Source organism: Scyliorhinus torazame, chromosome 22 (assembly GCF_047496885.1).
Source record: "Scyliorhinus torazame isolate Kashiwa2021f chromosome 22, sScyTor2.1, whole genome shotgun sequence".
Classification (NCBI taxonomy): Eukaryota; Metazoa; Chordata; class Chondrichthyes; order Carcharhiniformes; family Scyliorhinidae; genus Scyliorhinus; species Scyliorhinus torazame.
In genome coordinates, this window is record NC_092728.1 from 33,893,018 (window position 1) to 33,919,827 (window position 26,810).

Sequence of the window (26,810 nt, forward strand, 5' to 3'; positions counted from 1 at the left end):
TGCTGAGCCCCAGGCTAATAGAATAGATGGCATTGAGGTACGTAGGGAAGAGGTGTTGGCAATTCTGGACAGGCTGAAAATAGATAAGTCCCCGGGACCTGATGGGATTTATCCTAGGATTCTCTGGGAGGCCAGGGAAGAGATTGCTGGACCTTTGGCTTTGATTTTTATGTCATCATTGGCTACAGGAATAGTGCCAGAGGACTGGAGGACAGCAAATGTGGTCCCTTTGTTCAAAAAGGGGAGCAGAGACAACCCCGGCAACTATAGACCGGTGAGCCTCACGTCTGTAGTGGGTAAAGTCTTGGAGGGGATTATAAGAGACAAGATTTATAATCATCTAGATAGGAATAATGTGATCAGGGATAGTCAGCATGGCTTTGTGAAGGGTAGGTCATGCCTCACAAACCTTATTGAGTTCTTTGAGAAGGTGACTGAACAGGTAGATGAGGGTAGAGCAGTTGATGTGGTGTATATGGATTTCAGCAAAGCGTTTGATAAGGTTCCCCACGGTAGGCTATTGCAGAAAATACGGAGGCTGGGGATTGAGGGTGATTTAGAGATGTGGATCAGAAATTGGCTAGCTGAAAGAAGACAGAGGGTGGTGGTTGATGGGAAATGTTCAGAATGGAGTACAGTCACAAGTGGAGTACCACAAGGATCTGTTCTGGGGCCGTTGCTGTTTGTCATTTTTATCAATGACCTAGAGGAAGGCGCAGAAGGGTGGGTGAGTAAATTTGCAGACGATACTAAAGTTGGTGGTGTTGTCGATAGTGTGGAAGGATGTAGCAGGTTACAGAGGGATATAGATAAGCTGCAGAGCTGGGCTGAGAGGTGGCAAATGGAGTTTAATGTAGAGAAGTGTGAGGTGATTCACTTTGGAAGGAATAACAGGAATGCGGAATATTTGGCTCATGGTAAAGTTCTTGGAAGTGTGGATGAGCAGAGGGATCTAGGTGTCCATGTACATAGATCCCTGAAAGTTGCCACCCAGGTTGATAGGGTTGTGAAGAAGGCCTATGGAGTGTTGGCCTTTATTGGTAGAGGGATTGAGTTCCGGAGTCGGGAGGTCATGTTGCAGCTGTACAGAACTCTGGTACGGCCGCATTTGGAGTATTGCGTACAGTTCTGGTCACCGCATTACAGGAAGGATGTGGAGGCTTTGGAGCGGGTGTAGAGGAGATTTACCAGGATGTTGCCTGGTATGGAGGGAAAATCTTATGAGGAAAGGCTGATGGACTTGAGGTTGTTTTCGTTGGAGAGAAGAAGGTTAAGAGGAGACTTAATAGAGGCATACAAAATGATCAGGGGGTTGGATAGGGTGGACAGTGAGAGCCTTCTCCCGCGGATGGAAATGGCTGGCACGAGGGGACATAACTTTAAACTGAGGGGTAATAGATATAGGACAGAGGTCAGAGGTAGGTTCTTTACGCAAAGAGTAGTGAGGCCGTGGAATGCCCTACCTGCTACAGTAGTGAACTCGCCAACATTGAGGGCATTTAAAAGTTTATTGGATAAACATATGGATGATAATGGCATAGTGTAGGTTAGATGGCTAATAGATAAGTCCCCGGGACCTGATGGGATTTATCCTAGGATTCTCTGGGAGGCCAGGGAAGAGATTGCTGGACCTTTGGCTTTGATTTTTATGTCATCATTGGCTACAGGAATAGTGCCAGAGGACTGGAGGACAGCAAATGTGGTCCCTTTGTTCAAAAAGGGGAGCAGAGACAACCCCGGCAACTATAGACCGGTGAGCCTCACGTCTGTAGTGGGTAAAGTCTTGGAGGGGATTATAAGAGACAAGATTTATAATCATCTAGATAGGAATAATGTGATCAGGGATAGTCAGCATGGCTTTGTGAAGGGTAGGTCATGCCTCACAAACCTTATTGAGTTCTTTGAGAAGGTAACTGAACAGGTAGATGAGGGTAGAGCAGTTGATGTGGTGTATATGGATTTCAGCAAAGCGTTTGATAAGGTTCCCCACGGTAGGCTCTTGCAGAAAATACGGAGGCTGGGGATTGACTGCTTAACAAACAAAATATTCCCAACACTATTTCCTGTTAGTTAACTAATCCTCTGTCTGTGCTAATATTTCACTGTGAGCTCTTATCTTATGTAGTAACATTTTATATGCATCTTATTGAATACCTTTTTAAAAAAGTATATTTATTAAAGTTTTACATTTTAACAAACAAAAAAACACCAAGAATGAAACAGCACAGCAGCAAAAACAGACATGAATACAGAGGCGGAAGAGAACAGCAGTACACAGCTCAATACAATCATTAGACATAACTTGATGCCTCTAGAGAATAAGGGATAAAGAGGATCAGGCCATGAAAACATGCCCACCTTCCCCACAGCAATTGCTCACAATTTGTACCTGAGTTCAGGATAAAGTTTCCGTGTCATGTTTGGGTGCAAACCAATGTACATCTCCCTCAACCCCACCAGAGACACCAAGAACACACCAACATCGCCTCTCCTCAGATACCAGACCCGTCTACACTCCTGCAGGAACCAATCACAGATTCCTTATACCCACCCCTTTAGAGAAAGGAAACAGACAACAAAAATACTCGAAAATCCCAGATCTAAATATATATTTATCGCAACACAACATAACCCCAGTCCCAGGCCCAGTACAGAAATAACATCATTCCATATATTTACACAGAGAGGACCAGCAGCAACATGCTCAGATTATGATCGGTGTCATCAACGCCTGCCATGATAAACAATAAGTGAGGAGAGTTAGAACTACCAGAGTGGTTCACAGGATAACAAATGATCAAATCCCTACCATGGGTCTATATTCCCCCCCGGTGAGTGTTGTAAGGGTCCTTACTGTTTATCACATTATTTCCCCTTTCTTTTATTTTTGTCATTATTATTTTGGATCCATGGATGATTAATGGACATGTATCTTTAAGTCAAGCAGCAGAATTCAGAAGTTACAGAAAAGTTACTCTGCTACTCAGTGCCAGTTTGAACAGGAGGAGCTTCGGACTTGTCGGCACCAGAAAGAGAGATGGGGTGGGACTCAGTTTGATTGACTGGCTGGTAGCCGATAAATTGGTCCTAAAATCATAGAATTTACAGTGCAGAAGGCCATACTTTGCCCGGTAACAAGTGACGATTGGATCCTATCCCAGTGGAATGATTTTCAGAGTCCCAAGAAGTTTCAGTTTTGATCCTGGATGCACAGAGACACGGTCCTGCTACTCTCTTCTCCGTGTTCTCTCCAGAAAGCATGCGAGTGCTGTACTTCTGAAACTACGGGGACATGAATGAATCCACCACAAAGACCATGAACTGAAAGTAAAATTTGAAGAAGAGCAAGGTGCTGAAAACCGCCATCTGAAACAAAGACTCTTTTCCCCCTTTACTTATGATTTTTTTGTACCCCTTTCTTCCCCTCTGTGTTTGTCTGTTGCCTGTGCGCGTGGATGGGGAGCAAGTTAAAATGGATAATTAGGAATTAGATAATAGTTTAACCAGTTGCCAGTTGTATTTGCTGCATATTACATTATGTTTCCTGTTATAAATAAAAAGTAATCGTATTTAAACTTACACATACGGTGACTGTGATGAATTGGGCAGCCAAGGGCCAAAGACTTTGGGTATTTTTCTAAAAATTATTGGTTAATTCACCTGTGTTGTTACTACGGGCCCAGTGAACAACAAACAACAAAGAACAATACAGCACAGGAACAGGCCCTTCAGCCCTCCAAGCCTGTGCCGGTCATGATACCAACCGTTGCCAAAACCCTCAGCACTTCCTTGTGCTGTATCCCTCTATACCAATCCTATCCAAGTGGGGCTGGAATTAATGGCGCACTGCCCAGGGTGTCGTAACAAAGGCTATCATCCATTAGTGAAGAGAACAAGCTGTTCATCCAAACAGGAAAGTGTCCCAAACATTAGTGGAGGGCAACAGAATATCAATGAATGTACAGGACTCGGTTCAACTCCAGGCCCCATATACAGAAGAATCAAATCCAGACTCTCAGGGTGTTCCTAATAAGTGCCTTCGAGAAGGAACATGCCAAGCTCCAGCTGGCAACAGGATACCAACCACAGCACCAGAGCTGGCCTAGCCCAGCACACTCTGACACACAGGGATCAGTACTCCCAGTACATCCCAGCCGATCCTGCGCCTCACCAATCACAGCCAAGGCAGTGCATTTACACCAAAATAAATTAAGCCAGTCCCAGCTGGGGAGACCCCCTCACCAAAGAGAAGACGAATCGTCAAGACACCCAATAATTGGGTCTCCTGGGATGGGGGGGGGGGGGCAAATCCCCCCTCGCCCCATACAATAAGGAGGAGCTCCCATAGACCTTGGGACCAGCCCAGGATTTATAACAGCACATTGCTCACCTAGACGAAGAGAAGAGGAAAAACCAGAATGCCCGAGCTGATCCAGGAATATTAGTCACCGCCCAATGCAGCGCGGGTTCAATTCCCGTACTAGCTTACCCGAACAGGTGCCGGAATGTGGCGACTGGGGGCTTTTCACAGTAACTTCACAGTGACAATAAAAGATTATCACAAGAAGGATATTAAGGGAAGCCACAGCGCTACCTCAAAAGAGACACAAACATTGCTTCTACATGAAAAACCCAACCACAACAAGGAGGACACTCAGGAAATCACCATAAAAGACCACTTGGAGGATGGCGACTAACTCCCCCATTAAACCTACCCCACCCGAGGGAAGAGCTCCAACAAGCTAGAGGCATGGCAAACAGTCTCTCTCTTCAACAGATCAGTCTAGGATTGAGCAAACCCACCTCAGTTTGCGCCACTACTCAATTCCTCCTATTCTAACAGCTCTAAAGAAAAAAGACCCCAAAACAACACTCCAACCTCAAGGAAAGGTCTGCAAGAACCCAGTCCTCCCCAGGATGCATAACCTGCCCAGGCCATCGAAGGAGACAGCACAGATTCTTCAATTCAAAATAATAAAAAACGAAATAAAGATCCGATACGGTTAGCTGTAACTGGGAGCATTCCCCAATCTCAGTCAGGATTTAACGAACCGTACACCCCAACTCCAACCAACCAACCACCCATCACCCTGCTGTGGCTCCACTCATCTTCATTATAAATGAGATAAGAGGTGTCCAAAAAGCATTGCTTCCCTTAACCACGAGGATTTTGTATATATATATATATATATATATATATACACACATATATTTTAGAGTACCCAATTAGTTTTTTCCCAATTAAGGGGCAATTTAGCATGGCCAATCCACCTACCTTGCACATCATTGGGGTGTGCGGGTGAGACCCACGCAAACATAGGGAGAATGTGCACACGGACAGTGACCCGGGCCGGGTCCTCAGCGCTGTGAGGCAGCAGTGCTAACCACTGCCCCACCGTGCCACCCCTAACCACTAGGATTATAATACATATTTTTTAAGAAGGTGTAAAACTGCGCATTTCAAAACATCAACTTAGTATAGCTTTTGCTGGAACAGGATAATAGGCGACTCTCTCCCTCACACACCCTTGCAGGAGAAAAGACAACAACAAATAATCAACATGATCAGAAGGGTGCAACGTCCAGGTTATTGAAGAATTGCAGGATAATAACACCATCTATTTGCTCAAAAAGGCCAAAACCACGACAGGATCACCGGACATTACTCAGGATTACTCGAAGATGCCAATGAATGATGCATCTTCACTTCCACCATGCCGCCCCCCCCCCCCCCCCCCCCCCTCCCCCGATGAGCAAGTGGTTCTGGCTGGCAGGGGATGACTCGACCCGCTCGGACACCTCCAACCGCTCACGGCGAGCATCGAGAACCAAATGATACAGGGCCAGTGGTTGGGGGGGAACCAACCCCAGGCCTTGAAGACCGGATACTCTGTGCTCCGTGAAACCTGATAGGTCCAACCCCCAGATCAGGATTACTAAAGCATGGCTACCAATTTTCAAACTCAATCAGGGACTCGGGTCCCATTTCTCATCAAGAACCGCGCTCAGGGACACCCCTTGTCCACCCACCTCACTAACTCCAGCATAGACGATATACTATGCAGCAGTATCTCAATGAACAGAAGGCAGGTCCTTACCAGCAAAAGTGCTCTATCGAATAGAAGGATTCTCTCCTGTGTCTCTACCATTCTCCTGAGGATACCCCATAGTTCCTCAAAGTGAGATCCAAAGACCTACACCACAAAGCCTAGATCCTCATCTAGAACAATATTTCCAATGGTGGCCGTCACCCCGATGCACACAGCACCGCCGAGGCAAAGGCCCGCTCACCAGCAACAACGGGACTTCAAGCTGAGCCCATCCAGTGCACTCTGACAGTCACGGTCAAACGAGGACTCTGTAGGATTTAACTCAGCTCCCCATTGCAAAACTCCCACCAGGATCATCCAGGGACATAATGCAAGACATATATTTCTCAAAAAAAGACAATTACAAATGTGCACTCGGATAAAATAAAAGATTAAACGACAGGCAGAGCCAGAGCTAACAAAAACGCAGCCACTCCCGCGCTCACATCGCGTGACCCCCATTGTGCTAAGTAATGGGTTAAGAGACATTGCAATTAGTTGTCTCATTTATGTTAAGTATCCATTAATTGACACTGATATGTAAAGGGGCTTCAGGTGGCCTCTGTCAGGTGGTGTGTTGTTAAGAGTTTTGTGCAGAGGCTGTGGAAGTGAAATAAATGGTTTTTGGTGAAAAGGAACAAGAACTTTAGACTCTTCATTTCACAGCAACTAAAACGTCTAACAATGGTAGTAGAGGATGGTTGCTGTGCAAATGTGAAGGTTTGAAAGAAACAACTTTTCCTGATCAAACCAAGGAGTGAGTGAGAAGGAAAAAAAAAAGATATATGGCTGAACCCAGGATAAAGATGGCTGGATATGACTATCCTCCCTTATTTTCTGAAAGGGAATGGTACGACCAATGGAGAAGTGCAGTAGTTATGTGGACTAAAGTAACTGCTTTGGGAAAGAGAAAACAAGGTATGGCATTGGCTCTTTCTCTACCATATGGCAGTAAAATCCGAAACAAAGTGCTTTCTGAACTGGAATTGCAAGAGTTAGACTCAGAAGAAGGTCTGGAGACTTTATTACATTATATGGATAAGATTTATAAGAAAGTTGACTTGTTAAGTGCGTATGAAGCATGGTCGGATTTTGATAAGTTCCGGAAAATGGAGGATATCTCCATGGAAGACTATATAATGGAATTTGGCCGACTATATAAAAGGCTGCAGAAACACAATCTGGAATTTCCACAGTCTGTGTTGGCCTTTAAATTACTTGTCTGTGCTAGAGTGAGCAACATGGATAGGCTCCTGGTTTTGACAGGAGTTCAGTTTACTAATAAGGATACCTTATTCGAACAGATGACAAAAGCTTTACAAAAGTTTCTGGGGAAACATTCGATTCCGATGGCTCTGATGACCCAAATAGGTCAGCCTGCAATAAGGCAGAATATGGAAGATACACTAGTAACAAGATGGCGAAATCATATGGCTACGAACAGGGCTCAAGATTATAGACGGAGACCGAGACAAGGAAATTATGAAGACAGAAACCCAGTTAGAACCTACAATAGGAAGATGAACCCCAGAAATGCACGGGGCATGATAAATCGATGTTTTCGATGTGACTCTCAATACCATTATGCTTTCAACTGTCCAACTCGTTATGATAGAGTGTTTGAAGCGACACATGACACGGAAGAGTCAGAAGAGGAAATAGATAGTGACCAGAAAGAAGGCATTGTCCTATTGACAAGCAGTTTTACGCTGGTAATGAGGTGCTGGTTGCAGAATCCTTCAACTGTGCTGTATTGGACAGTGGCTGCACATCTACTGTGTGTGGAATTGACTGGTTAAAATGTTACCTGGACTCTTTGAATGCTGAAAATCGTAACAAGGTTAAGGAATTTGAAAGTTCCACAAGTTTCAGGTTTGGGGATGATAATACTCTGAAGTCGCTGAAAAGAGTGGTGATCCCTTGCAATATTGCCGGAGTGAATCATTTCATTGGCACGGATGTTGTATCAAGTGAGATACCTTTGCTTCTGAGCAGACCGTCGATGAAGAAAGCACACATGAAACTGGATATGGAACAGGATAAGGCAACAGTTTTTGGAAAAATGGTGGACTTACAATTTACACAGTCGGGACACTATTGTATTCCATTGCTGACAAATAATGTTTCAAGTAGAGTGGTTAAGGATGTGTTAATGGCAGTTGAAAATGGGACTTTAGCTGATTAAAAAGCTTGTGGTATTAAAACTGCATAGGCAATTTGCACATCCGTCTCCTCGAAGGCTGAAAAATGTATTAAAGGATGCAGGGGTAAGGGATGACGACTATACTAAATTGATAGAACAGGTTAGTGACCGCTGTGAAGTTTGTAGGAAGTACAGAAGGACACCAGCACGACCGATAGTAACCCTACCTTTGGCCAGGGATTTTAATGACATTGTGGCCATGGACCTTAAGATCTGGGATAAAGCAAATAATATATTTATTTTGCATTTTGTAGATTCAGCAACCAGATTTAGTCAATCAACGATTGTACGAAGTAAAGAAAAGAGAGTAATTCTGGATCAAATCGTGGAAAAATGGATAGGGACAGGAATGGGTCCACTGGCAAAATTCCTTACGGACAATGGGGGAGAATTTGCTAATGATGAATTTAGGGATATGTGAGAAAACATGAATATCAGAGTTATGAATAGGGCTGCAGAAAGCCCATTTAGTAATGGTGTCTGTGAAAGAAATCATGCTGTCATCGATGACATGCTTTGGAAAATTTTGGCAGATCGACCAAATTGCAGGCCAAATTCAGCTTTAGCATGGGCAGTACATGCAAATAATTCATTGCAGATGGTTGGGGGCTATAGTCCTTATCAATTAGTGTTTGGTAGAAATCCTAAAATTCCGTCCATTTTGGATGACCAGCCTCCAGCTTGGGAGGGGACTACAATTAGCTCTGGTTTTGTTGAACATTTAAATGCATTACATAGCAGTAGAAAAGCTTCTTTGGAAGCAGAAGTTTCTGAAAGAATTCACAGAGCTTTAAGACATAACCTACGGCCATCAGATGCCATTTTTCAGCAAGAGGCATGGTATACTAGAAGAGAGACAATTCTAATGAATGGAAAGGCCCAGGGAAGATCATAGGCATAGATGGCAAAACAATTATTTTGCAACATGGTAATCAAACTGTTAGGGTACATTCATCAAGGATAATGGGTACAGATTACAAATTTTCAAATTTAGACAGAGCAGACAGACATGACGAGGAACCAGAGTCATCTGGTACGCATGTGTTACAGAACTATGAGGACCAATTAACTGATATAGACAGGGTTTCTGTGGAGGAACACAACACTTCTGGTGAATTAAAACAGGCCATTTTTCCGAAAGGGCAACTGCCAAAAGTTGGTACAAAAGTGACATACTTGCCTGAAGGGTCTAGTCAATGGAAGGATGCAACTGTTATTAGTAGAGCAGGGAAGGCCACTGGAAAGTATAAACATTGGTTGAATGTACAGCATTCAGGGGAAGGAGTCAAGACAATGGATTGGGAAAACGAAGTTCAAAAATGGAGGGCACAGAAACGCAGTGCCAGTTCAGTTAGTACATCGGATAGTGAACAGGTCCGCAGGAAAAGGTCGAGAACTATTGAAAGGACATCCCACAGCAGAAGGGAAAGATCAAGCAGTAGCAGTATAGAACGAGATACCAGGCGGGAGAGGGGACGTAGTTTGTGAAGATCTCGGAACATGAGTAAGACTACGAATACTAATAGGAGTAGAAGCCCACATGCACGTGAGATTTTGGTGGCTTCAAATAAATTAGAGGAAAAAGTTATTGAAGAAGCTAAAAGGCTGGGAACAGACGAAGCCTGTGTGAAATATAAGGAAAGTAGGAAGGAACTTAAGCAAGGAGTCAGGAGGGCTAGAAGGGGTTATGAAACATCATTGGCAAAGAGGGTTAAGGAAAATCCCAAGGCTTTTTACACGTACATAAAAAGCAAGAGGGTAGCCAGGGAAAGGGTTGGTCCACTGAAGGATAGGCAAGGGAATCTATGTGTGGAGCCAGAGGAAATGGGCGAGGTACTAAATGAATACTTTGCATCAGTATTCACCAAAGAGAAGAAATTGGTAGATGTTGAGTCTGGAGAAGGGTGTGTAGATAGCCTGGGTCACATTGAGATCCAAAAAGACGAGGTGTTGGGTGTCTTAAAAAATATTAAAGTAGATAAGTCCCCAGGGCCTGATGGGATCTACCCCAGAATACTGAAGGAGGCTGGAGAGGAAATTGCTGAGGCAGGTAGGGCAGTGGATGTTGTCTATATGGACTTCAGTAAGGCCTTTGACAAGGTCCCTCATGGTAGACTAGTACAAAAGGTGAAGTCACACGAGATCAGGGGTGAGCTGGCAAGGTGGATACAGAACTGGCTAGGTCATAGAAGGCAGAGAGTAGCAATGGAAGGATGCTTTTCTAATTGGAGGGCTGTGACCAGTGGTGTTCCACAGGGATCATTACTGGGACCTTTGCTGTTTGTAGTATATATAAATGATTTGGAGGAAAATGTAACTGGTCTGATTAGTAAGTTTGCAGACGGCACAAAGGTTGGTGGAATTGCGGATAGCGATGAGGACTGTCAAAGATTACAGCAGGATTTAGATTGTTTGGAGACTTGGGCGGAGAGATGGCAGATGGAGTTTAATCCGGACAAATGTGAGGTAATGCATTTTGGAAGGTCTAATGCAGGTAGGGAATATACAGTGAATGGTAGAACCCTCAAGAGTATTGAAAGTCAAAGAGATCTAGGAGTGCAGGTCCACAGGTCACTGAAAGGGGCAACACAGGTGGACAAGGTAGTCAAGAAGGAATACGGCATGCTTGCCTTCATTGGCCGGGGCATTGAGTATAAGAATTGGCAAGTCATGTTGCAGCTGTATAGAACCTTAGTTAGGCCACACTTGGAGTATAGTGTTCAATTCTGGTCGCCACACTACCAGAAGGATGTGGAGGCTTTAGAGAGAGTGCAGAAGAGATTTACCAGACTGTTGCCTGGTATGGAGGGCATTAGCTATGAGGAACGGTTGAATAAACTCGGTTTGTTCTCACTGGAACGAAGGAGGTTGAGGGGCGACGTGATAGAGATCTACAAAATTATGAGGGGCATAGACAGAGTGGATAGTCAGAGGCTTTTCCCCAGGGTAGAGGGGTCAATTACTAGGGGGCATAGGTTTAAGGTGAGAGGGGCAAGGTTTAGAGTAGATGTACGAGGCAAGTTTTTTACGCAGAAGGTAGTGGGTGCCTGGAATTCGCTACCTGAGGAGGTGGTGGAAGCAGGGACGATAGTGACATTTAAGGGGCATCTTGACAAATATATGAATAGGATGGGAATAGAGGGATACGGACCCAGGAAGTGTAGAAGATTGTAGTTTAGTCGGGCAGCATGGTCGGCACGGGCTTGGAGGGCCGAAGGGCCTGTTCCTGTGCTGTACATTTCTTTGTTCTTTGAATAAGGCGTTCAAGGAGTTTTACAGTTGGCTGTATGGGTCGGAACCCCCAACGGGGCCGGAGGAGATGAGGCACTTCTTAGGGGGGCTGAATTTCCCGAAGGTGGATGGAGATTGGTAGAAAGGCTGGGGGACCGATCGGGTTGGAAGAGATAGCGGAGGGTCTGAAGGCCATGCAGTCGGGTAAAGCCCCGGGACCGGACGGGTACCCAGTGGAGTTCTATAAAAAGTTCTCTGGGATATTGGGGCCGCTGTTGATGCAGACATTCAATGAGGCAAGGGAGCGTGGGGTGCTTCCCCCGGCGATGTCACAGGCCACAATCTCATTGATCCTGAAGCGGGACAAGGACCCGGAGCTGTGTGGGTCCTACAGGCCGATATCCTCATTGAATGTAGACGCCAAACTGCTGGCCAAAATCTTGTCCTCTAGGATTGAGGATTGTGTTCCGGACGTTATTGGGGAGGACCAGACGGGGTTGGTTAAGGGAAGGCAGTTGGCGGCCAATGTAAGAAGGTTGTGAAATGTGATCCTGATGCCCCCGGAAGGTAGGGAGGTGGAGGTAGTGGTCGCAATGGACGCAGAGAAGGCTTTTGATCGAGTAGAATGGGAATATCTGTGGGAGGAACTGAGATGGTTTGGATTTGGGCGGGGCTTTGTTGACTGGGTCAGGTTGTTGTATCAGGCTCCTGTTGCAAGCGTACAGAAGAATAGGACAACATCGGACTATTTTAGGCTGCACCGGGGGACGAGACAGGGATGCCCCCTCTCCCCACTGTTGTTTGCGTTAGCCATAGAGCCGCTGGCAATTGCGCTGAGAGCCCCAAGAGGCTGGCCCGGGGGGGGGGGGGGGGGGGGGGGGGAGTGGAACACAGAGTCTCGCTTTACGCAGACAACCTGCTCCTGTGTGATTCGGACCCATTAGAGGGGATTCTGGGGGAATTTGGCCGATTTTCGGGGTATAAACTAAATATGGGGAAAAGTAAGATGTTTGCGGTCCAGGCAAGGGGGTAGGAGAGGCGACTGGGGGAACTGCCGTTTAGAGTGGTAGGGGGAAGCTTTTGGTACCTAGGCATCCAGGTGGCACGGGAATGAGAACGGCTGCCCAAGCTAAATCTGGCCCGACTAGTGGATCAAATGAAGGACTATTTTTGGAGATGGGACACGCTTCCGTTGTCACTGGCAGGGAGGGTGCAGACAGTGAAAATGACGGTCCTCCCGAGATTCCAGTTTGTGTTTCAGTGTCTCCCCATCTTTATTCCATGGTCCTTTTTAAAACAGGTCAATAAGGTAATCACTGGCTTTGTATGGGCAGGCAAGACCCCGTGAGTAAAAAAGGGGATGCTTGAGCGGAGCCGGGGGGAGGGCGGGCTGGCGCTGCCGAACTTCAGTAATTACTATTGGGCGGTGAACACAGCCATGATTAGGAAGTGGGTGGTGGGGGGAGGGTCGGTATGGGAGCGTGTGGTGGCGGCTTCATTGAAGGCCATCAGATTGGGGGCGTTGATAACAGCGCCTCTGCCGTTCCCGCCGGCACGGTACACCACCAGCCCCGTGATGGTGGCGGCCCCGAGGGTCTGGGGGCAATGAAATGAAATGAAAATCGCTTATTGTCACAAGTAGGCTTCAAATGAAGTTACTGTGAAAAGCCCCTAGTCGCCACATTCCGGCTCCTGTTCGGGGAGGCTGGTACGGGAATTGAACCGTGCTGCTGGCCTGCCTTGGTCTGCTTTCAAAGCCAGCGATTTAGCCCTGTGCATGAGGAGCAGAGGGAGCATCGGTGTGGGCTCCAATCTGTAACAATCACCGGTTTTCCCCTGGAAGGATAAGAACAAAGATATTTCATGACCCCTTTTAGCCCTCTTTATTGCGTGTTTGAGATTTGTCCTACTTTCCCGATATTCCTCCAAAGCTTCATCCGATTTAAGTCGCCTAGATCTTATGTATGCTTCATTTTTCATCTTAGCTAGTCTTACAATTCCACCCGTCATCCATGGTTCCCTAATCTTGCCATTTCTATCCCTCATTTTCACAGGGACATGTCTGTCCTGCACTCTAATCATCCTTTCCTTAAAAGACTCCCACATTTCAAATGTGGATTTACCCTTAAAGAGCTGCACCCAATCCACATTCCCTAGCTCATGCCAAATTTTGTTATACTTGGCCTTTCCCCAATTTAGCACCCTTTCTTTAGGACCACTCTCGTCTTTGTCCATCAGTATTCTAAAACTTACGGAATTGTGATCGCTATTCCCAAAGTAATCACCGACTGAAACTTCAACCACCTGGCCGGGATCATTCCCCAATACCAGGTCCAGTAAGGCCCCTTCCCGAGTTGGACTATTTACATACTGCTCTAAAAAACTCTCCTGGATGCTCCTTACAAATTCTGCTCCATCTAAGCCTCCAACACTACATGAGTCCCATTCAATGCTGGGGAAGTTAAAATCTCCCATCACGACCACCCTATTGCTCCTACATTTTTCTATAATCTGTCTACATATTTGTACCTCTACTTCACGCTCGCATTTGGGAGGCCTGTAGTAAAGTCCCAACAATGTTACTGCACCCTTCCCATTTCTTAGCTCTACCCATATTGCCTCAGTGCTCGAATCCTCCATCGTGCCCTCCTTAATCATAGCTGTGATATCATCTCTGACCAGTAATGCAACTCCTCCACCCCTTTTACCTCACTCTCTATCCCTCCTGAAGCATCTATACCCTGGTATATTTGTCTTGCCCTTCCCTCAACCAAGTCTCCGTAATACCAATAACATCATATTCCCAGGTACTAATCCAAGCCCTAAATTCATCTGCCTTACCTGCTACACTTCTCTCATTGAAACAAATGCACCTCAGACCACCTGTCCCTTTGCGTTCATCATCTTTTCCCTGTCTACTCTTCCCCTTAGTCACATTGAGTTTACTATCTAGTACCTTACTGGCTTTAGTTGCTGCCTCTTTACTGACCTCTAACTTCCTAATCTGGTTCCCATCCCCCTGCCACATTAGTTTAAAACCTCCCCAACAGTGTTAGTGGATGGAGGGTTTCGGAGATGGCAGAGAGCAGGGATTGAGAGGATGGGTGATATGTTTATAGAGGGGAGCTTTTCTAGCCTGAGGGAGCTGGAGGAGAAATTTGGATTGGCGAGGGGAAACGGATTTAGGTACCTGCAGGTGCGGGACTTCCTACGCAAGCAGATTTCAATCTTCCCACTCCTACCACCAAGGGGGATACAGGACAGGGTAGTTTCTAGAGTGTGGATGGGAAAAGGTAGGGTCTCTGACATTTACAAGGAACTCATGGGGTCAGAGGAGACGCAGACTGAGGAGCTGAAGCGCAAGTGGGAAGAGGAGTTGGGAGGAGAGATGGAGGATGGTCTCTGGGCGGATGTGTTGAGCAGTGTCAACGCATCCACAACATGTGCCAGGCTCAGCCTGATACAATTCAAGGTCGTTCACTGGGCTCACATGACAGTGGCCCGGATGAGCAGGTTCTTCGGGGTAGAAGATAGGTGCGCAAGGTGTGCGGGAGGCCAGCGAACTGTGCCCACATGTTCTGGACATGCCCAAAGCTGAGGGGATTCTGGCAGGGGTTTGCAGATGTCATGTCCACGGTATTAAAACAAGGATGGCACCGAGTCCAGAGGTGCCGATTTTTGGAGTGTTGGAAGAACCGGGAATCCAGGAGGAGAAAGAGGCAAACGTTCTGGCCTTTGCTTCCCTGGTAGCCCGGAGACGGATATTACTAGCATGGAGGGACTCAAAGCCCCCGAAGTCAGAGACCTGGCTAACAGACATGGCTAGCTTTCTCTGCTTGGAGAAAATCAAGTTCGCCCTGAGAGCATCAATGTTGGGGTTTGCCCAGAGGTGGCAGCCGTTCGTCGACTTCTTTGTGGAAAATTAACCGTCAGCAGAATGGGAGGAGGGGCTGGGGGTTAGCTTAGTTTAGAGTTGGGGGTTAGTAAAGGTGGGACCTGTAAGGGAGGAAGACGGCTTTGCACTTTGTTTATGAATTCATTGTTTATTTTGTTCTTGTAAAACCATAAATACCTCAATAAAATGTATATATTTAAAAAAACTATGGCAAAGGAGCTGCAGGGCTTAATGGAGCGCATGGGGGTGGGAGGGAGGTGGATCATGGAGATTTGGGAGGCCAAGTAGTAAGGAGTTTTCATTCTACTCCCATGTTTAAAAGTGTATTCCCAGATAGACTTCTTTGTGCTGGACAAAATGCTGCTGGCTGAGGTTGTGGATGCTGAATATTCAGCAATAGTGGTGTCTGGAGATGATGGGAGACTAGAGGACTGGGAAATCTTTAGGGGGCAACAGAAAGCTACTAAAAAAGCTATAAAGAAGAGTAAGATAGATTATGAGAGTAAACTTGCTCAGAATATAAAAACAGATAGTAAAAGTTTCTACAAATACATAAAACAAAAAAGAGTGGCTAAGGTAATTATTGGTCCTTTAGAGGATGAGAAGGGAAATTTAATAATGGGGGATGAGGAAATGGCTGAGGAACTGAACAGGTTTTTTGGGTTGGTCTTCACAGTGGAAGATACAAATAACATGCCAGTGATTGATAGAAATGAGGCTATGACAGGTGAGGTCCTTGAGAGGATTGTTATCACTGAGGAGGTAGTGATGGGCAAGCTAATGGGGCTAAAGGTAGACAAGTCTCCTGGCCCTGATGGAATGCATCCCATGGAGTGCTAAAAGAGATGGCTAGGGAAATTTGGCAAATGATAATTTACCAAAATTCACTAGACTCTGAGGTGGTCCCGGCGGATTGGAAATTAGCAAACGTGACACCACTGTTTAAAAAAGGAGGTAGGCAGAAAGCGGGTAATTATAGGCTTAAATATAGCTTCGCTTCGGTAGTAGGGAAGATGCTGGAATCTATCATCAAGGAAGAAATAGCGATGCATCTGGATGGAAATTGTCCCATGGGCAGGCGCAGCATGGGTTCATAAAGGGCAGGTCGTGCCTAACTAATTTAGTGGAATGTTTTGAGGACATTACCAGTGCGGTAGATAACGGGGAGCTAATGGATGTGGTATATCTGGATTTCCAGAAAGCCTTTGACAAGGTGCCACACAAAAGATTGCTGCATAAGATAAAGATGCATGGCATTATGGGTAAAGTAGTAGCATGGATAGAGGATTGGTTAATTAATAGAAATCAAAGAGTGGGGATTAATGGGTGTTTCTCTGGTTGGCAATCAGTAGCTAGTAGTGTCCCTCACGGATCAGTGTTGGGCACACAATTGTTCACAATTTACATAGATGATTTGGAGTTGGGGACCAAGGGCAATGTGTCCAAGTTTGCAGACGACACTAAGATGAGTGGTAAAGCAACAAGTGCAGAGGATACTGGAAGTCTGCAGAGGGATTTGGATAGGTTAAGTGAATGGGCTAGGGTCTGGCAGATGGAATACAATGTTGACAAATGTGAGGTTATCCATTTTGGTAGGAATAACAGCAAAAGGGATTATTATTTAAATGATAAAATATTAAAACATGCTGCTGTGCAGAGAGACCTGGGTGTGCTAGTGCATGAGTCGCAAAAAGTTGGTTTACAGGTGCAACAGGTGATTAATAAGGCAAATGGAATTTTGTCCTTCATTGTTGGAGGGATGGAGTTTAAGACTAGGGAGGTTATGCTGCAATTGTATAAGGTGTTAGTGAGGCCACACCTGGAATATTGTGTTCAGTTTTGGTCTCGTTACTTGAGAAAGGACGTACTGGCACTGGAGGGTGTGCAGAGGAGATTCACTAGGTTAATCCCAGAGCTGAAGGGGTTGGATTACGAGGAGAGGTTGAGTAGACTGGGACTGTACTCGTTGGAATTTAGAAGGATGAGGGGCGATCTTATAGAAACATATAAAATTATGAAGGGAATAGATAGGATAGATGCGGGCAGGTTGTTTCCACTGGTGGGTGAAAGCAGAACTAGGGGGCATAGCCTCAAAATAAGGGGAAGTAGATTTAGGACTGAGTTTAGGAGGAACTTCTTCACCCAAAGGGTTGTGAATCTATGGAATTCCTTGCCCAGTGAAGCAGTTGAGGCTCCTTCATTAAATGTTTTTAAGATAAAGATGGATAGTTTTTTGAAGAATAAAAGGTTATGGTGTTTGTGCCGGAAAGTGGAGCTGAGTCCATAAAAGATCAGCCATGATCTCATTGAATGGCGGAGCAGGCTCGAGGGGCCAGATGGCCTACTCCTGCTCCTCGTTCTTATGTTCTTATGTCAGAGCACGCCCCGCACTGGGTAGACCTGCAAGTTAACAAAGGAAAGGCCTAGCGCCCGCTAGGTTTCAGCGGGGGTGGTGTGGGAGTCACTGAAGGCGGATATTAAGGGGGAAGTCATCTCAATTCGGGCCCCTAAGGAGAAGGCGGGTGAAGTTAGACAGGTTGGTCAGCAAAATTTTACAGGTGAACAGGAGGTATGTGGAGACTCCGGATAACGGGCTCCTGAAGGAGCGTCAGAGACAGCAGCTGGAATTTGGGCCCCTGTCCACAGGTAAGGCGGAGGGACAGCTGAGGAGGGTAAAGGGGGCGGTGTGTGAATATGAGGAAAAAGCCAGCAGGATGCTGGCTGACCAGCTGAGGAAACAGGAGGCGGCGAGAGAGATTGGGAAAGTAAAAGACACTGGGGGGAAAGTGGTCTTTGATCCGGCGGGGTGAATGACGTGTTTCGGGAATTTTACAGTGGATTGTATAAATCTTAACCCCCATCCGGGGAGGAGGGTATGAAGATTTGGGGGGGGCTAGAGTTCCCTAGGATAGACGAGTTGGTGGAGGGTTTGGGAGCCGTAGTTGGACTTGGGGAGGTTATATACGGGTTGGGGGGCGATGCAATCGGGTAAGGCTCCGGGACCAGATGGATACCCAGTTGAGTTTTATAAAAAGTTTTCCGGGCTGCTGGGGCTGGGAGTGTTCCCCCAACGTTATCGCAGGCATCGATCTCCCTTATTTTGAAGCGGGATAAGGGTCCGGAGAATTGTGGGTTATATCGGCCAATCTCCGTTAAACGTAGATGCGAAATTGCTTGCGCAGATCTTGGCCATGCGCATCGAGGATGGTGTTCCGAGGGTAATAGGGGAGAATCAGACAGGATTTGTTGAGGGACGACACCTGATGTCCAACATTAGGCGGCTCCTAAATGTAATAATGATGCCAGTGGAGGGGCATCAAAAGGCGAGATCGAGATGGTGGTGGCCATGGACGCAGAAAAGGCTTTGATGACTTCCGGTGGCGACCATGAAGGAGTAGGTCACACATTCGATAGCTCCCGCCTGGAACGGACTTTCGGACCTTTTTTCCCGACTTTTCTTGGACTTTTGGGATTCGATCGGTGCAGTGGACAATATTAAAAAGGATTCCCTCTCCGATGTATGGCTAATTGGACTAGAAGTGGCCGTGTGAAAAGACTCAGCCCGGATAGAGTGAAGCAGTCGGAGCTGGTACCGCTACGCAGCATGGCGAAGGGTCAGGACCAGGGAGCGGTGGCTCAGTGGTCTAAGGAGCAACAGATGAAGTTCTTTAAGGACTGTTTCGCTGAACTGAAAAAGAAACGTTGGACCCGATCAAGGCTGCGGTCGATCAAATGGTATTGAATCAGGCAGCCCAAGGGAAAGCGATACAAGAAATTGAGCAGAAGTTATCTAGCTAGGAGGACGACCTAACCGCGCTGCAGCACAAGGTGGAGGCGTTAGATGAGTGCCACAAGAGAATGCAGGAGAAGCTGGAGGACCTGGAGAACAGGTCCAGGAGGCAGAAGTTAAGGATTGTTGGCCTCCCTGAAGGAATTGAGGCGTCGAACGCAGGAGCATATGTGGTGGGCATGCTGGAGATGCTGATGGGGCCCGGGGTGTTTTCTCAGCCCCTGGAAGTGGATGGAGCACATAGAGCCCTCGCAAGGAAGCCTAAGGCGAATGACCCGCCAAGGGCCATGGTGGTACTTTTCTACCGTTTTTCGGACAAAGAACTCGTCTTGCGGTGGTCCAAGAAAGAGCGGAGCAGCAGATGGGAGAACAGCGAGGTGCGCATCTATCAGGACCTGGGAGCGGAGCTGGCCAAGAGACGTGCTGAGTTCAATCGGGTGAAAGCGATCCTCTTCAAGGGGTGAAATTCGGGTTGTGTATCCAGCACGGTTGTGGGTTACGCACAAAGACTGCCATTTTTACTTTGAGACACCGGACGATGTATGGACATTTATCAAAGAAAATAAGTTAGAAGCGTCTTAAAGGACACTTAAGTTTTGAAGAAGTTATGTGACGGTGGTTCGTAATCTTTGTAATTTTCGTATCGGTTCAAATAAGATTGTATGTAGTTTTGGGTTAAGTGTTGGGCTGGGGTGGTGGTTTGTGGGTGCTTTGTTTTGCAGGGATCTGATGTGGAGGGGGGAGGGGGCCCTGAAGTTGGTGCTATTCTGTGGGAGGTTGGGTCTTGTTTCAAGTGATTGTTTCTTCATTGGTTTATGCTAATTTCTTTTTACTTAAGGTTGTTTACTTACTTACATCGGGAATGCGCTGTTGTTAAATGGTTTATTCATGTCGGGAGAGAGGTTCTAACAATAGGGAGTCAGACTGTTTGGCACCAGGGGTGTGGGTTGTCGGGGTCAGCATGGTTCAGCTGACTCTCGGAAGCGAGGTGGGGGGGTGAGCATGTGCAAAGTCTGTGCTTGACCTGGAGGATTAGGTTTCGGGAGCTGGTGCTGTGGGGGGGGGGGGGGGGGGGGGGTGGAGGCTGCTTCGCTGACGGGGGGGGTGAACTATTATCGGGGAACAAATGGGAGGTCGGGAACGGCTGCTGCTTGTGGAGGAGGCTCGGGGAAGCGCGGGGCGCGGGCTCGGGGCTGGCCAAAAAAAGGTTTTGGCGGGGGTTGTCGGCAGCCCCCAGTCCAAGGTGATTACGTGGAATGTGAGAGGTTTGAATGGGCCGGTCAAAAGGGCTCGCATTTTCGCGCATTTAAAGGGGCTGAAGGCAGACGTAGCAATGCTTCAGGAGACACGTCTAAAGATTATTGACCAGACGAGATTGAGAAAGGTGTGGGTTGGTCAGGTGTTCCACTCGGGGCTGGACTCAGACCAGGGGGGTAGCGATATTGATCAGTAAGTGGGTGGCGTTTGAGGCTGGAAGAATTGTGGCTGATAAGGGGGTAGATATGTAATGGTGAATGGGAAGTTGGAGGGTGTACAGGTGGTGCTTGTGAACGTATATGCGCCGAACTGGGACGATGTGGGATTTATGAGGCGGGTGTTAAGCAGGATCCCGGACTTGGAGTCTCACAGCCTGATCATGGGGGGGGGAACTTTAACACGGTCATTGATCCCGATCTGGATCGATCAAAGTCCAGGACTGGAAGGAGGCCTGCCGTGGCAAAGGAGTTGAGGGGTTTTATGGAGCAGATGGGGGGGGTGTAGATTCGAGCGGCCAAGGGCGAAGGAGTTTTTGTTTTTTTCTCATGTCCATAAAAAGCAAGAGGGTAGCCAGGGAAAGGGTTGGCCCAGGGAAAGGGTTGGCCCACTGAAGGATAGGCAAGGGAATCTATGTGTGGAGCCAGAGGAAATGGGCGAGGTACTAAATGAATACTTTGCATCAGTATTCACCAAAGAGAAGGAATTGGTAGATGTTGAGTCTGGAGAAGGGGGTGTAGATAGCCTGGGTCACATTGTGATCCAAAAAGACGAGGTGTTGGGTGTCTTAAAAAATATTACGGTAGATAAGTCCCCAGGGCCGGATGGGATCTACCCCAGAATACTGAAGGAGGCTGGAGAGGAAATTGCTGAGGCCTTGACAGAAATCTTTGGATCCTCGCTGTCTTCAGGGGATGTCCCGGAGGACTGGAGAATAGCCAATGTTGTTCCTCTGTTTAAGAAGGGTAGCAAGGATAATCCCGGGAACTACAGGCCGGTGAGCCTTACTTCAGTGGTAGGGAAATTACTGGAGAAAATTCTTCGAGACAGGATCTACTCCCATTTGGAAGCAAATGGACGTATTAGTGAGAGGCAGCACGGTTTTGTGAAGGGGAGGTCGTGTCTCACTAACTTGATAGAGTTTTTCGAGGAGGTCACTAAGATGATTGATGCAGGTAGGGCAGTAGATGTTGTCTATATGGACTTCAGTAAGGCCTTTGACAAGGTCCCTCATGGTAGACTAGTACAAAAGGTGAAGTCACACGGGATCAGGGGTGAACTGGCAAGGTGGATACAGAACTGGCTAGGCCATAGAAGGCAGAGGGTAGCAATGGAGGGATGCTTTTCTAATTGGAGGGCTGTGACCAGTGGTGTTCCACAGGGATCAGTGCTGGGACCTTTGCTTTTTGTAGTATATATAAATGATTTGGAGGAAAATGTAACTGGTCTGATTAGTAAGTTTGCAGACGACACAAAGGTTGGTGGAATTGCGGACAGCGATGAGGACTGTCTGAGGATACAGCAGGATTTAGATTGTCTGGAGACTTGGGCGGAGAGATGGCAGATGGAGTTTAATCTGGACAAATGTGAGGTAATGCATTTTGGAAGGGCTAATGCAGGTAGGGAATATACAGTGAATGGTAGAACCCTCAAGAGTATTGAAAGTCAAAGAGATCTAGGAGTACAGGTCCACAGGTCATTGAAAGGGGCAACACAGGTGGAGAAGGTAGTCAAGAAGGCATACGGCATGCTTGCCTTCATTGGCCGGGGCATTGAGTATAAGAATTGGCAAGTCATGTTGCAGCTGTATAGAACCTTAGTTAGGCCACACTTGGAGTATAGTGTTCAATTCTGGTCGCCACACTACCAGAAGGATGTGGAGGCTTTAGAGAGGGTGCAGAAGAGATTTACCAGAATGTTGCCTGGTATGGAGGGCATAAGCTATGAGGAGCGATTGAATAAACTCGGTTTGTTCTCACTGGAACGAAGGAGGTTGAGGGGCGACCTGATAGAGGTATACAAAATTATGAGGGTCATAGACAGAGTGGATAGTCAGAGGCTTTTCCCCAGGGTAGAGGGGTCAATTACTAGGGGGCATAGGTTTAAGGTGAGAGGGGCAAAGTTTAGAGTAGATGTACGAGGCAAGTTTTTTACGCAGAGGGTAGTGGGTGCCTGGAACTCACTACCGGAGGAGGTAGTGGAAGCAGGGACGATAGTGACATTTAAGGGGCATCTTGACAAATACATGAATAGGATGGGAATAGAAGGATACGGACCCAGGAAGTGTAGAAGATTGTAGTTTAGTCGGGCAGTATGGTCGGCACGGGCTTGGAGGGCCGAAGGGCCTGTTCCTGTGCTGTACATTTCTTTGTTCTTTGTTCCATAAAGTTTACTCCCATATTGATGTTTTTGTTCTAAGCAGGGCGCTAATTCTGAAGGTGGCGGGGACGGAATATTCGGCGATTGCAGTCTCTGATCATGCCCCGCATTGGGTGGATTTGCAATTGAGTGAGGAGGGCAGCGCCCGTTGTGGAGATAAGATGTGGGGTTGTTAGCGGACGAAGCGGTCTGCGGGCGGGTGAATAAGTCCATCCAGAATTACTTGGAAACAAATGATATGGGAGAGGTATCAGTAGTGACGGTTTGGGAGGCTCTGAAGGCAGTTGTAAGAGGGGAACTAATTTGATTCGGTCCCATAGAGAAAAGGTGGAATGAGCAGAGAGGGAGAGGTTAGTGGAGGAGATACTTCGAGTGGATAGGAGATATGCGGAGGCCCCGGACGCTGGGCTCCTGAGGGAGCACCGGAAGTTACAGGCAGAGTTTGAGTTGTTGACCACGGGGAGAGCGGTGGAGCAGTTGAGGGGGGCAAGGGGGGCGGTCTACGAATATGGGGAAAAGGCTGGCGCACCAGCTTAGGAAGAGAGAGGCGGCCAGGGAGATTGGGAGAGTAAGGAATAGGGAGGGTAACATGGTCTTGGACCCGGGGGGGGTGAACCAAGTTTTTAAAGAATTTTATAGCAAATTATGAGTCGGAACCCCCAGCTGGAGCAGAAGGGATGAGGTAAGTTGATCAGTTGAGCTTTCCAAGGGCGGAGGAGGACCTGGTGGAGGGGCTGGGGGCCCCGATTGAGGCAGAGGAAATTGTTAAAGGACTGGAGGGCATGCATTCGGGCAAGGCTCTGGGGCCGGACGGTTACCCGGTAGAATTTTACAAGAAGTTCTCAGAGGTGTTGTGCCCGCTGTTGATAAGGACCTTTAATGAGGCTAAAGAGATCCTCCCCCCAACCATGTCGCAGGCCTCGATTTCACTCATAAACGAGAGAAGGACCCGGAGCAATGTAGGTCATATAGGCCGATATCACTATTGAACGTAGATGCCAAGCTGCTGGCTAAGAATTTGGCCACCAGAATAGAAGACTGTGTCCCGGGGGTGATAGGGGAGGACCAAACTGGATTTGTTGAGGGCAGACAGCTCAATGCTAAGGTCTGGAGGCTTTTAAATGTAATTATGATGCCCTCAGAAGGAGAGGAGGTGGTGGTTGCGATGGACGCGGAGAAGGCTTTTGATCGGGTGGAGTGGGAGTATCTATGGGAGACGCTGGGAAGGTTTGGGTTTGGTGAGGGCTTTATTGACTGCGTGCGATTGCTCTACCAGGCGCCGGCAGCAAGCGTGTGCATGAACCGGCTGAGGTCGGGGTACTTTAACCTACACCGAGGGACGAGGCAGGGGTGCCCCCTCTCCCCATTCCTGTTCGCTCTGGCTATAGAGCCATTGGCCATGGCGCTGAGAGCGTCAAGGAATTGTCAGGGGCTGGTTCGTTAGGGGGGGGGGGGGGGGGGGGGTGGAGCACCGGGTTTTGCTGTACGCGGACGATCTGCTCTAGTACATCTCGGACCCGGTGGAGGGGATGGGGGAGGTTATGCAGATCTTGGGGGAATTTGGCAGGTTTTCGGGGTATAAATTGAACATGGGAAAAAGTGAATTGTTCGTGATCCAGGCAAGGGGGCAGGTGGAGAGACTGAAGGAGCTGCCGCTCAGGATGGTAGAGAGGAGCTTTCACGACCTGGGAATACAGGTGGCTCGGAAATGGGAGGCATTACAGAGGCTCAACCTAACCCGGCTGGTAGAGCAAATGGAAGGGGACTTTAATAGATGTGATATGCTCCAGCCTTCGCTGGCGGGGACGGTACAGACCGTGAAAATGACGGTCCTCCCCAGATTTTTGTTTGACTTCCAGTGCCTCCACATGGATGGATCCCTAAGGCCCTTTTTAAGCGGGTGAATAACATTATTTTGGGCTTTGTATGGGCGAATAAAACCCTGCGAGTGAAGAAAATGCTGTTGGAGCGCAGTTGGGGGGAGGGTGGGTTGGCGCTGCCGAACTTCTGCAATTACTACTGGGCGGCGAATATAGCAATGATTGGGTGGTGGGGGAGGGGTCGGCATGGGAGCGGATGGAGGCAGCGTCATGTAAAGACACCAGTCTAGGAGTATTGGTAACGGCACCTCTGCCGTTCTCGCTGGCCTGGTACTCCACTAGCCCGGTGGTGGTGGCGGCATTGAGGATCTGGGGGCAATGGAGAAGGTACAAGAAGGTGGAGGGTGCATCGGAGGTGGACCCCGATTTGCAATAACCACAGGTTCGCACCGGGCAGGATAGATGGCGGGTTCCGGAGCTGGCAGAGAGCAGGAATTAGACGGCTGGGTGATCTATTCATAGACAGAAGTTTTCCCAGTCTGAAGGCGGCGCCGGAGGACAAGTTCAAGCTGCCGCCGGGAAACGGTTTCAGATATTTGCAAGTGCGGGTTTTCTGAGGAATCAGGTGGTGGCTTTCCCGCTGATGCCACCACGGGGGATACAGGACAGAGTAGTCTCTGCTATCTGGGTGGGGGAGGGGAAGGTGTCAGATGTCTATCAGGAGTTGTTGGAGGCGGAGGAAACCCCGGTGGAGGAACTGAAGGACAAGTGGGAGGATGAGTTAGGTGTGGGGAGTTAGAGGTGGGTCTGTGGGCGGATGCCCTAAGCAGGGTTAATTCCTCCTCATTATATGCCAGGCTCAGTCTAATACAGTTTAAAGTGGTACACCGGCACACATGACGGCGGCGAGGATGAGCAAGTTTTTCGGGGTAGAAGATAGATGTGCGAGGTGTGCGGGAAGCCCAGCAAACCATGTCCACATGTTTTGGGCATGCCCGAAGCTTGGTGGATTCTGGCAGGGGTTTGCCAAGGAAATGTCCAGGGTGCTCAGTACGAGGGTGATGCCGAGTCCAGAGATGCCGATCTTTGGAGTGACAGAAGACACGGGAGGTCAGGGAGTGAAAGAGGCCGACATTCTGGCCTTTGCCTCCCTGGTAGCCCGGAGACAGATCCTTTGAATGTGGAGGGACTTGAAGCCCCCGAGTGTGGAGACTTGGGTCAGTGACATGGCTGGGTTTCTCAAGCTGGAGAAAATAAAGTTTGGCTTGAGAGGGTTAATGCTGGGGTTCTCTCGGCTTTCGTTGACTTTCTTGGGGAAAATTAAAATGTCAGCAGAAACAGCATTCTGAAGGGGGGAGGGGAGCGGATTGGTGCAATATGGTTAAGGGATATACAGAAGGGGTTGGGTGGGAAATATCTATTTTACCATGTTGTTGTTTATGTTATTATTATTTCGTTTGTTATTGTTATAAAAAATTTGCAAATACTTCAATAAAAATATATTTTTTTTAAAAAAAAAGAAAAGGCCTTTGATCGTTGGAGTGGAAGTACCTGTGGGATGTCCTGGGACGGTTTGGGTTCGGGCAGGGATTAGTGGATTGGGTCCGGTTGCTATATCAGGCACCAGTGGCGAATGTAAGGACCAATCGGGTCCGATCAGAGTATTTTAGTCTGTGCAGGGGAACAAGGCAGGGGTGTCCACTCTCCCCACTACTGTTTGTCCTGGCCATAGAGCCTTTGGCAATGGCGCTGAGGACATCGAACATTTGGCAGGGGATAGTGAGGGGGGTTGGAACATAGGGTCTCAGTCTCCGCGGATGATTTACTCCTTTATATAACAGACCCGTTGGGGGGGGGAATCACAGGAATATGGGAATACTGAAGGAATTTGGCCTGTTCTCAGGTTACAAACTGAATATGGGCAAGAGCGAGATCTTTGCGATCCAGGCAAGGAGGCAGGAGAGGAGACTGAGGGAGATGCCGTTCTAAGTGGTGGGAAGGAGTTTTCAAGGTGGTCCACAGGGCTCATATAACTGTGGCTCGGATGGGTAGGCTTTTTGAGGATGTGGAGGACAGATGTGGGCGGTGAGGGCGAAGTCCGGCGAATCATGTACACATGTATTGGGCTTGTCCGAAGCTGAGGGGATTT

At 47.7% G+C, this 26,810-nt stretch overlaps 1 protein-coding gene across 6 annotated transcripts in view; it reads right to left on the reverse strand.

Annotated features, from left to right (window-relative positions):
• The window catches only part of exd3 (exonuclease 3'-5' domain containing 3), a 1,321,659-nt gene that overhangs the window by 1,209,361 nt on the left and 85,488 nt on the right, over positions 1-26,810 (reverse strand). The gene's annotated exons all lie outside the window — the stretch shown is intronic.